The sequence below is a fragment of the Hemitrygon akajei genome, chromosome 29 (genome assembly GCF_048418815.1).
Source record: "Hemitrygon akajei chromosome 29, sHemAka1.3, whole genome shotgun sequence".
In the NCBI taxonomy this organism is placed as follows: domain Eukaryota; kingdom Metazoa; phylum Chordata; class Chondrichthyes; order Myliobatiformes; family Dasyatidae; genus Hemitrygon; species Hemitrygon akajei.
Genome location: NC_133152.1, coordinates 48,408,660 through 48,421,056, shown reverse-complemented (window position 1 = coordinate 48,421,056; position 12,397 = coordinate 48,408,660). Strand labels below are relative to the sequence as shown.

The 12,397-nt window shown below is 37.5% G+C and overlaps 1 protein-coding gene across 9 annotated transcripts in view; it reads right to left on the bottom strand.

The window, feature by feature from the left end:
* The window catches only part of LOC140718500 (protein polyglycylase TTLL10-like), a 201,237-nt gene extending 196,290 nt beyond the window's left edge, over positions 1-4,947 (bottom strand). For 8 of the 9 annotated variants that reach the window (XM_073032400.1, XM_073032403.1, XM_073032404.1 and 5 more), the window contains exon 1: positions 1,944-2,865. The gene's annotated coding sequence lies outside the window, so the exon portion shown is untranslated. Of the gene's footprint in view, positions 1-1,943; positions 2,866-4,778 lie in introns of those variants that run through there. The other variant, XM_073032401.1, reaches the window with a different exon arrangement.
* Between the last annotated feature and the right edge of the window lie 7,450 nt (positions 4,948-12,397).

Below are 12,397 nucleotides of genomic sequence, written 5' to 3'. Positions count from 1 at the left end.
CAACTGTTTGTAACACATCCCCTGCAAGTATATTTTACTGGAAGAATAATGATTTAAAGTTATACAATTTTGTTGAGCTGTGAAAAGAGATTGCATTATTTTTTTTCTGTAAGAAATAATTTCCATAATTAGAATGGAGTAAAGTTTAATAAGATGTCCTAATTCCTGACACAATTGACCAAAACAAAACTCTGTCACTAATATCAGATATAACAAAACTACACATGACAGTTACTTGTTAAACTCTGCTAAGGAGCTCAGAACAAATAAACTAGATTAGGCTTACATTTCCTGATCCTGCATTTGTACATTCACATCAATTGATCTAACATTTGTGATCACAGCGACTTCCAGTTAAAATCAACGTATTACCCAGAACAAATTAAATGTAATCAAACGCGACTGTAATCCAGACTCATCAAAAAAGCTATTCCTGAGTAATCTAGTTAATCCATTCTCTTCACAATTTCTGCATTTATTTTCTTAGCATCTTTGCACAAAGAAAACTAATTAACTTTGGGACAGTAACAATTCATTCAGGCTTCAACAAATAAGGAGAAATTTACACTAATGGTTATTTCAAAGATCCAGATATGAACAAAGATATTTTGTCTATAATTCTGAAAGCCAGGATACGAAACAGATGAGCAATTTTTATAAAAACTGCAAACTGTCTGCTTCAGTGAAAATGAAAGCATCGAGTTGGAACCCAATGGCTCCGAATGCACGAATGTTCAGTTACTATTGGAAAACTAAAGTAAAATAAAGAAAGGAAGGTTTCCACCCAACTGGCAACACCCCCTAAAGAAAAATATTTTTCTCACAATTTTTCTTTCTATAAAGAAATTAATCTGATGTTGCCTTGCTTTGTACTGTCCACTTTAGGAAGGTTGTTCAATGTCATCTCTGTTACTGTGTAACTACTAACTGTAACTGAGTGTGCCTATTTTTTCTGTCATTTCAGATGTAATTTCTACGCTATATTAATTAAATATATGGATTGTTTTCAGGATACTTAATGTCTATGTTAAACAAACGATAATCAGGGTTTCTGGAATAGAAGAACTGGAGGGAATATACTCTATTGCAGAATATCCCAATAACAGCATTCTCCCTACTCTGCTTAATGCTTTAGCAGAAAATAAAATTATAGATCAAAAGGAAATAGGTTTCCTTTTCAAACAGCACTAAACAGAATTTGTCTAGGTTTCAAACAAAGGCCACATAAAGTTTTGGTTTTGGAAGCCATGTTCAGTTTGATGAACTGTGAAGGGCAATAATTCATTCCGGAACTTTCTGTACTTGGCTTCTCATTGTAATCCTAGTTCTATAAAAGGGTAAAGAGTACCTCCCATCTGTATTAACCCTTGAACTACACAAGATTCATCAAATTAGGAAGAATATTCTTGAACTCAAATACATTTTTAAAAATGATTAAAGAACAAAAGCGACTATGTTAGCAGCACGCAAGTTCTCAAGCTCTGATTAACGTCTAAATGGTGTAAAAATGTTAGCAACATTCTACCGTCTAGTAACCAACATCCCCAGCTTTACCAGCAATAGCACAGAAATATGGATTACGGGGAGAAGCACGAGAAAAGTTTGTTAGTTGAATCTGTGCCCTGATACTATTCTCTTACTTATTATACAAAATAACTAGAGATTAAAGACGTCCAACTTGGTTAATAAAACATCCCAAAGGGAATTTATTCCTGAACGTGACTCAGTGCTCCAAAATACTTTCTCAACAAAGTAAATGATTTGAATGTACAAAAAGCTGTTTTGAATGTTTATCATATGCAAATAGTTGACATAAAAGAAGCATAGTTTAGTGTGCAGATACCAAACAAGATTCTTTAGAATGGGAAAGTAGAATTAGGGAGGGTACAAGGAAGGCAAAAGGAGAAAGTTTGAATGGGAATAAGTAACACCTGTAATCTTACCGTCAGTATAGGCAACACAAAGAGAAACCCTCAGTTTACCCGACTCGTGAATAATGTGGCTTCTCTGGTCATTTTGAACCCTTGAAATATAAAACCCATCTAATGGTTGCCTGGCTACAGGCTTCATTTAGTTAATCATCAGCATTATTACCAATGTGCAGGCCTTGGGAAGAAAGGAAACTATGAATAAGACATGTAGAGAACGAAGCACACACCAACTCCCGGCCTGTGTAATACCAGCAATTAGCCACCGGTGTTACCTTTGTCTGTGTCCACCCCTTTCAGCCAACGCCTGGACAAGGTTCAAATGAATTCAAGAATGTCTAGGTCGTTCTAAATCTGGATCTTAAGCAATCCTACCACTGTGTGTAAAGGTCTCCAGCTTCACTGTGGAATGTAATTTTGATGTGAAGACTGACTTGTTAGTTAACTGTTGCTGAATCTTAATCAATAGTTAGCAATTGTGTAATGGACAAGTCAGATGAAACACTATACCTTATCTAATGCCAGATCTCCAGAAGGTTACCTGGGGTCCAGGGGGACATAAAAGATTATATTTCCCCCAGTTGAGGTGCTATTTTGGGAATGAAGGTAGAAAGGAACTTATACTCTTCACACTTTATCAATGAAAGAACAAAGGTTTTACAGAAGAAAGATTTACATATTTACGAATGTCTAATGTTGACGTTACAAAAGCCATTCAAATTACTTCATGCAATAACAAAGTTATATAAACTTCATTACTGAAGTCCAAGATGTTGAAATTAAATTAGAGAAAATATTTTTGTGGAATATAAAATCTACAGTTGAGCAGTCTATTTGCCCAAGTGGGTGATTTTTAATTAAACAATGGTATCACTAATCAAAGTTTTCCTAACAAACACATTTAAATTCTTCTACTGAAATTTAACTCCAGTGCAATTTAATCTCATTATTAAAGTTCACAGTGCTGGAGCCTGAGGGTGATACAATCTAACAAAAAGGTCAAAAGATTTCCATCTATCAAATAAATCAAGGAATTAGTGAGGAAAATACACTGAAATAAAAGGTTCCTCATGATCACATTGAATGTCAGATCTGGCAAAACAGTCCAAGTGGCCTTCACATGCTCCTATTTTCTACATCCTTAAAGAACACTGTTTAACTAATAGCATTTTTTTTTTACAAACACGATGTTACACTAATTCTCTAAGTTAGAAGTTGGGTTTTACTGATTGAGAATTTGTTAACAAATTCTATTTTTTTTCACATATGCATTAAAACATTGTAAGCGAAACCACATTCACAAAATGGTGCTCTCAGTCTGACCGACTTAATTCATCAGCTTTCTACACTTTAGATTTCTTTCTACAATTTAAAAAAAAATTAATATATCAGTTCTACCCTCAGCAGCTGCAGGTAGAAACTACTCGCTAATCTTCGAGAAGGAAATTGTAACCAAATTATAACTTCCTAAATAAAGACAGGTCTGTTTCAAATACTGGTTCTGAGTTTCGTGTGTAGCAAGCGTAACATCGGACTAGATCTGCACTGATTCATCCAGCTTTGGAACAAAGGATACACTTTCCAGAACACTGTTATTTTACTGATTAGTCAATAACATGAGCAGTTATACAGCACAATTAAGTATCTAATACTGATGGAACTTCTTTTTTAAAAAAAGTTCCTGAACAAATCTTCTTTTTACTGTTTAATTGTAGCTGCCTGGAATTTTAGATGACTATTGAAAGGTTGAAGGACTTTCCTCTGCTGTTAGTTAAGTGAATGATTTCTAACAAGCTGATAATTCAGTTTTCAGGGTCAAATTTGTACTTTGTCAGTATTTAAGTTGTTAAATTCAACTAAATGGTTAATATTTTTTAGTGTTTACAAAACTTCAAATTTTCAGTCATAGAACATTTTACACAACTGATAAGAAAATGGAAGAAATTATAATTAGCTTAAATTAAAAATGCAACTTTGTTCGACAATAGAGATGCCAAACCAAATGGAACATAATAGATTACAAACAATAAATTAATTTTAATTAACAAGTTATTTTAAATTTAAAAATTACAGCACATGGCTGAACCAATCACTCAGATTTCTAACTTCGTAACACTTAGTTGTGAGGTAGCAAGTTATTCTCTATAATTTTAAGATGATTATTGTCAAAAGTTAAAATACATAAACACCTCAATCTACCTGGATTATTATCAAGATTTTCATTGAGCTAAAATGAAAATTTGTCCAATTAATAAATTAAGGGATTCAGATTTTGTTTAAAAAAACTCACAGAACCGGAGCTATTGCAAAATGGCCAATGTTTGCAGAACGCATTACTCTGTTCATTATCTTAGTTCAGCACTTCAACGCAGTGAGGTAGAAAGAAGCTAAACTGTTTGTATCGAGTAAATGAAACGTTGTTCCCCAGTCATGAAGCTAAATGAAGGAGTTGTATCTCCATGCTGGGTATCATTTCTAATCGTAACTATCACGCAGCATTCCATGGCTAAGCAAAAAGGTGGCAGTTTCTTGCCATCTTTAGAACCATACCCGATACTTGTGAAACTACAAACGTACAAAGTTTTTCTAGGGCCTTGAATGCACGCTTTAAAATCCAAAAACACACTAGACTTAAATATGTACTTACATCTTATTAACAAATTAGCCAATATTACATGCCACTTCTCAAAAATATTTACAGTGCTCTAGATTTATATTTCAAAATTAACCAAAAGTTCTAATTTAATAATCATTGTACAATCTAATCTACATTTTCAGCATGTTAACTTTCCTTTAACTATATTCTGTTCTGTGTTTTTTAAAAGAAGTTGTTAAAACAATAATCCAAACCTCATTTTGAGATGACTTTAAACAATGCAACTTTATAAAGAAGGCCGTTCTTCAAACTGTCGACTTCAAAGGCTTTCAGTTCCCCATCCTCAGTTTTCTCTGTGCTGTCTTGACCTGCCCCAACTGGTTAAACTGGTTGAAAGTGGCATGTTTCAATTCATGTGCTGGCCCTTCCAATCTAACAGAAACTGACACCATCTATATTATGTCTTTCCAGTTACCAAATAGCACTTAATACGACTGAGCTAATACAAAGCTACGTACTCTTAATTCTGTTTCCCAACCACCTTCCTTTTTTAACCAATATACCTGTTCCTCAAGGTCAGCAAGATGGTGAAACAGTACGGATTAATTCTGTGCCTGCAAACATTTTAAACTTTCACTCCACAATTGCTTCAAATACTGAAAACTTTCACAAGCCATGGCTTCACGAAGTAGTACAGATGGTTTTCTTTGTAGTCTGATGTCTCCTCTTGATGACCAGGAAGGTCTACTCCGATGAATTCTATCAAATGCAACAAGCTAGCAATAAGAAAGTAAGATTTCTCTTCATTTAAAGCTGTTTAAAAATAAACGTAATAAAGGCTACCATTGACTCTTTAACATACAGAAACTCGGAGTCTGTCAAAGTGACTGGACTGCGGTGAGGTGAAGAAGCAAAGAGACAGAGAACGTCGAAGGAGTTTCTACTTACATGCAGCTCCCACCCCTCCCCTGCGCAGGTGCTTTCTTCACTTCAGACCAATCTGCTTTGCCTTTGGCCGTTGACAGGTGTGCCTTTCGGCTCCATGATAGGTTAAAAACAAATCTCATTTGCGTGATGCTTGCACGGATATCGTGAGAATGAGTCTCAAGTGTAGAAATTCCAGACTCTTTACCGACTTACAGAAAAGCATGGAAACTAGAAAGGGATATTTTCGGAGCATTCTGAACGACATTTGATGTAACCTTTGTTAAAAGTGCAGAGATACTTCTTCGTTGAATACTAATAGTACCTGAAATATTTCTAAATAGGTAAAACAAAAAGACATTTTTAAACACAGTTCTCGAACCTTTAGTTTGTACAAAGGTACTTTAAGAATAATTGCCTCTAGAATGAGGCAGAATATGCAATAAGTATTTGAAGATCTGAGTCAAGGAGTACAAATGTAGTCTATTAAGTTTATAAATGAGGCATGAAACAGTATAATTGAATATGCTTGCCAGTCAGTCAAAAATTTATTAATTTAATTCTCTTGACTTGGATTCTATATTTTGCAGGAAGTCAGTTTACCTTTTCCCTTGTTATACTTTTTCTATAAAACTTGATATCCAAGTTAAAAAATGACCATTAGTATATGCATAAGAATACTATTATTTCATGCTTTCAATAACCTTCCATGATGACAAGTTCAGACAGATCACTGAAACAGGAACTGTGATCTTTAATCTCAGAGATTTAACTAGCATTTTACACCATAAATGCGATGTTTGAAACAACTCTGTTTGCAGTTCCCGAACTGCTTCCTGGAATAAAATGGCTGTCTGTGTACTTCCAGACATTAATCTGTTTGTAATTTTCCTGGCACTAACAAAGTTTATTGCAAACTAACGATGCTTTGTTGCTGCAGAAACCATGATGAAGTTTCAGATGAAAGATAGAACATTATAATGAAACTTCAGCTACATTAATTAGCATACTGGTAAAACAAAGGTGTGTCCCTTAAAATAAACTAGCTCTTATCGCAACAGTAAAGGGGTCAGTCAGCTGAATACAAAAGGAGCTGGGAGGCTGAGCACACAAGAGAGAAGAAAATTCAATATTTGACACACCAGAGCTAGTTGTCCTTTTCACCCATTTCGTTATAATTAACATGGATTTGTTTTATTTTAAAATCATGTATCTGGACAGCACCAGCGATGAAGTGCTACAAGTTATGAATAGTTTCACAAACAATTTCATAAATAGAGATTATGGTAATTAGTATACATAATCTTTCCTCATAGATTTGGTCATTTTTATACAGTAGCAAAATTCAATGAATAGTATATTTTCTTGCAACAATCCAATGATGCAAACATATTTTCCATGGTGGAGAGCAGGTGCCTCGCCAGTTTTGTTTACGATCTATTTCTGTGTGCGGTACAAAAGCGAAGGGATAACAAAATTAAATGGAAGTTGCCAGTTTTTCTCCCATCTTTTGAACATGTTATTCCAATTTGTGTGTCATAACAAATGGCCATTGTACATGTGTGAGCTTTATATCTTCAGGAAGGTGATACTCAGGGGATAGGCCCACAGTCAAACTGATTTTGCTATTACCCAGCATCCATATAAAGACACATCAAGAAGAGGGAATAATTGCAGTCAGGGGTTGAAGCTAAATTTCATCTTCCTTATCGCAGCTTCATAGCTTGGGATCCCTGGAAGTAGCAACACGAGTAGATTGGGTGGCAAATAAAGCTGACCTTCACACGCCAGAGTATTGAATACCACAGTCAGCGACTCATGCTGGAGATGGATAAAACTTTAGTTAGGCTATATTTGGATATTGTGTGCAGTTTTGGTCACCTCAGCACAGGAAGTACATGGAGGCTTTGGACAGGGTACAGAAGAAATTCACTAGTATCATCGTCACCATGTCTCGTGTTGTATGATGTGGGAGAGATCATGGACTTCCATCTGTCTTTAACCTGATGGTTGCCTGTGAGGAAAACCCCTACAGTGGGGAAGACGCTGTTGTTATTATTCTGTTCTCTATCCATGACCATGATTGTTCTTGGCAAATTTTACTGCAGAAGAGGTTTACCATTGCCTTCTTCTGGGCAGTGTCTTTACAAGACAGGTGAACCCAGCCTTTAACAATATTCCTCAAAGACTGTCTACCTGGCATCAGTGGTCGCATAACCAGGACTTGTGATATGCACCAGCTGCTCCTATGACCATCCACCACCTGCTCCCATGGTTTCACAAGACCCTGATTGGCGGGCTAAGCAGCCCAAGGGTGACCTGCAGGCTAGTGGAGGGAAGGAGCCCCTTATATCTCCTTTGATAGAGACATATCTCCACCCTAACACCCTGTATTCATTTGAGAATAGGAGCTATAAACAGAAGTTGGACTAACTGGTATTGATTTCTCCATAGATTCAGAGGCTGGGTCAGTGCGGTGAGGAGACCTGACAGAAACTTACAAAATAATGAGAGGCATAAATAAGTTAGGGTCCCTTAAGTTTATCATAGCTGAGATGGGCATTGTGGGGATGGAACATGCAGGTGGAGGAGTTGAGTTAATCTGGCGGTACTTCACTCTCTTGAGTAAAGCAGCGTTGTTGTTAGGTTGCAGCCAGAAATCGAGACGATTGAAACCGTTCATCTCCTGGGATTTTCACGCACAACAGTCCCTAGAGTTTAAAAGAATGGTGTGAAAAACAAAAATAAAACACCCACTGAGCAGCAGTTATGTGGGTGAAAATGCCTTGGCATTGAGAGAGGTCAGAGGCGAATGGCCAGACTGGTTCAAGCTGACAGGAAGGTGACAGTAACTCAAATAACCACACGTTACAACAGTGGTGTGCAGAAGACCATCTCTGAGCCCAGAACATGTCGAAGTGATGGGCTAGAACAGCAGAAGACTGCAAACATAAAGGGGTAACTAATAAAGTGAGCCCTGAGTATATATCTCCATGAGGCCACACTTCAGTCTCCCTTACCCCAGGGAAGAAAGCCCCAGCCTATCCAGTCTCTCAGTATAACTCATGGACGTTCAATGCACCTTATCTATGCCTCTCAGAATTTTTCTTCTATCATGTCATTCTTTGGCCACTGAAGCTCCAGAGGAAAAAAAATCAATCCACAGTTGTCTAAAGTCTCTTTATAGCTACAGCTCTCTAACTGAAACAATGTCGTGGTGAAACTGGAGATAGAGGAGATTGCAAACGTTGGAACTGGGAGCAGCTAGCAATATGCTGGAGGAACTCAGGGAGTTGAACTGCATCTGTTGGAGGAAAGAACCACTTGAACAAAATAAATTTTCCTCACACTTGATCTGTTTAGTTCCTCCAGCAGAATGATGGTTGATCCTCGTGAACATATCATTCCTGTAATGCAACAACCAGAACTCTAACCAATACACACAAAATGCCAGAGGAACTCAGCAGGCCAGCTATGGAAAAGAGTATAGTCGAGGTTTACACTTTTCCATAGATCCTGCATGATCTGTTGAGTTCCTCCGGAATTTGTGTGTGTTGGTTGGATTTCCAGCATCTGCAAGTTTTCTCTTCTTTGAACGAGAACTGTATGCTCCCCACCCCCTTTACCATCTTATTGCCACTTACTCCTCAAGTTCTCTCTATACTCTACATCATTGCTTCTAAGAATCTTGCCATTTTCTGTATTTATATTCTTCCTTCATTTGACCTCCCAAAGTGCAACTCCTCAAACTTATTTGGATTAAACTCCATCTGCCATGTTTCTGCCCATGTCTGCAACTGATGAATCTCAAGGTTGTGTATAGACTACATACTTTGAAAATAAATTGACTTTGAACTTTGATCTATATCACATTGTATACTTTGACAACCTTCCTCTGTATCCACAACTCTGATTTTTGTGTCATTTGCTAACTTACTAATCAGCCCACCTACATTTTTGTCCAAATCATTGATAAATTTCACAAACAAGAAAGGTCCCAGTACTGACCCTTGCATGGCACCACTGGTCACACATCTGCAGCAAGAATACCACCCTACACTTTACTATTTTTCTTCTGCATCCAAACCATTATTGATTCCAATCCAGCAATCTGTGTATTCCATCTGCCCTTATTTTCTGAATCAGCCTACCACGAGGAATGTTGTCATTCATTTTACTAACATCAATGTAGACAACATCCACTGCCGTACACTCATCAATTATCTACATCATTTCCTCAAGAACTCAATCATATATGATGCACAAAGTCATGTTGACTGTCCATAAAACTCAATGCTGTCTAGATATGAGCAGATCCTATGCCTAGGTATCTTCTCTAATCACTAGCAGCCACTCTTAATCTATTCTCTCCAGCTCTTCCCTGATACTGCTGAAATTTTCCCAACTGAGCACTTTTTGCCAAGATTAAATCATATTTTTATCCATAACTATCTGAAAACTTACTAAGTTTTTGATCACTGTTCCCAAAACACTCTTCCACTGATGATGTGGCCATTCTCATTTCCCAATACAAGCTTGAGAAGGTTCAAAGTTCAAGTATACTTAAAAAGTACATACATGCAACCCTAAGATTCATTTTCTTGTGAGTGTACTCAGTAAATCCAAGAAACATAATAGAATCAATGAAAGACTGCACCCAACAGGCAAACTGTGCAAGTGCAAAATAAAATACAATAAATAATAATAATAATAAATAAACAGCAATAAACATTGAATCATGAAATGAAGAGTTCTTGAAAGCGAGTCCATTGTTGTGGGAACAGTTCAGTGATGGTTGAGTGAAGCTATCTCGTCTGGTTCAAGAGCGTGAAGGTTAAGGGCCCTCCTTGGTTGAACTTTGTACGTATTATGTCAAGAAACCCTCTGAAGCACCTAACAAATTCTGTCCTGTCAAAGCATATCCTGTTGTAACTATAAACAATAAGATATAGGAGAAGAACAAGGCCCTTTGGCCCATTGAGTCTGCTCTGCCATTTCAACATGGCTGATCCATTTTCCTCTGAGCCCCAATCTCCTGCCTTCCCTCCACATCCTTTCATGCCCTGATCAATCAAAATAACATTAAAAAACTTTTGCCACTGTCCACTGTGCTATGACTGCCCGGCACCATGACTTCCAGTGACAAGTTATGTCATGTTTGGGGCTGAAAAGTTAAAATCCGTGAACATTATTCATCATAGATCTCATAAAGTGTTTGGCTGGTCTCATCCATCCTTTTCCTGTTTTGAACTTGAATCAACTGTTTGCTACAATATATGTTGAGAGACGTTCTTTAAGGTTGTTATATGGGGGGGGGGGGCGTTGTGATAAACTCCCACAACCTATTAAATGCTTCCAATGGTGTGTGTTTCAAATAGCCTCTGACCCAATCCAGCTTCTGGCCTTCAGGTGTGGCCTAGCTTCTATGCCCAGCAGAACCATTTCTACTGACAGGAGAAGGGGAAAAGACAGGTGACTGGTGCCTTAAAACCAGCTGCCATGGTTGACCACTCTTCTAGAAGAAGGAAAACTCTGAATTCAAACCTCTGGTGGCTTGTGCCTATAACCGCTCATGGGGAAGGTTTCAGGATTAAACCCTAAGGGAAAATCTGGAGCTGGAGTCTCTAAAGCTGTGCTACATTGAGTTCAATGCTGACTGGCAACTCCTGCGATGCTGCTGGGGACAAAATGTATTGGTCTTTGCTATTTCATTGATTCATGAGCTGTGTGGAGATGGAGAGCCTACTGTATGGACAACAGCTTGCTCTCCATGTTGTATAGCCCAGGCCTGCGTTTCACATAGACAGCTAGGATGCATCATCCTCGATCAATCATGTTATGAGCAATCAATCAGATTTCAGTAGTTGCAAGATTATTGTAGTTCCATAGGTATATCTAACTTCAATAAATTTCTGTAGAGAAGTCAGTTCAAGCACTTATTTCCTTGTTATTCAACCCAGCTAATCTCATATTTACATGAAATATTGCATTTAGACAGGCATGTCCTCTCGCTATTTTTTCAAGAGCTTCTTGGGATATAATGAGACTATTTTTTAACAGTACATTAGCAAGTTATAAAAGTCAATTTTAATTTTTTCTTACGTAATGAGGAAGGATTATTAAGGGATCTTGAGGTTAAAGATCCCCAAGGAGATAGTGAGCACAATAGGACAGGATGCCAACTGCAGTTTGAGAATGAACCCCAGAGGTCCACTGCTCATGCCTTATTTAAATAAGAGCAATTCAAAGTTCAAAATAAATTCATTATCAAAGTCACCATATACAATCCCAAGATTCATTTTCTTGCGAGCAATCACAGTAAATACAAGAAAAACAATAGAATCAATGAAAGATCACTCAGCCAGTGTACACATGTAGAATAACTAATATGGAAAAAAAAACCAAACAATGAAAGAGAAAAGGCAATGGACAGAAGTAAGTAAGCAATAACAACACACACAAAGTGCTGGAGGAATTCAGCAGGTCAGGCAGCATCTATGGAAAAGAGTAAACAGTCAATGTTTCGAGTCAAGACCCTTCTTCAGGACCCATCTTCTTTAAGCAATAAATATCGAGAGCATAAGATGAATTATCTTTGAAAGTGAGTCTACAGATTGTGGATTTAAAAACGCAAACAAGAGGAAATCTGCAGATGCTGGAAATTCAAGCAACACACTCAAAATGCTAGTGGAACGCAGCAGGCCAGGCAGCATCTATAGGAAGAAGTACAGTTGATGTTTCGGGCTGAGACCCTTCATCAGGACTAACTGAAAGAAGAGATAGTAAGAGATTTGAAAGTGGGAGGGGGAGGGGGAGATTGTACTTCTTCCTATAGATGCTGCCTGGCCTGCTGCATTCCACCAGCATTTTGTCTGTGCTACAGATTGTGGGATGGGGTATGGGAGTTATAATGGTACGAGGAAGGAAGATGAAGTTGTATAGGTAGACT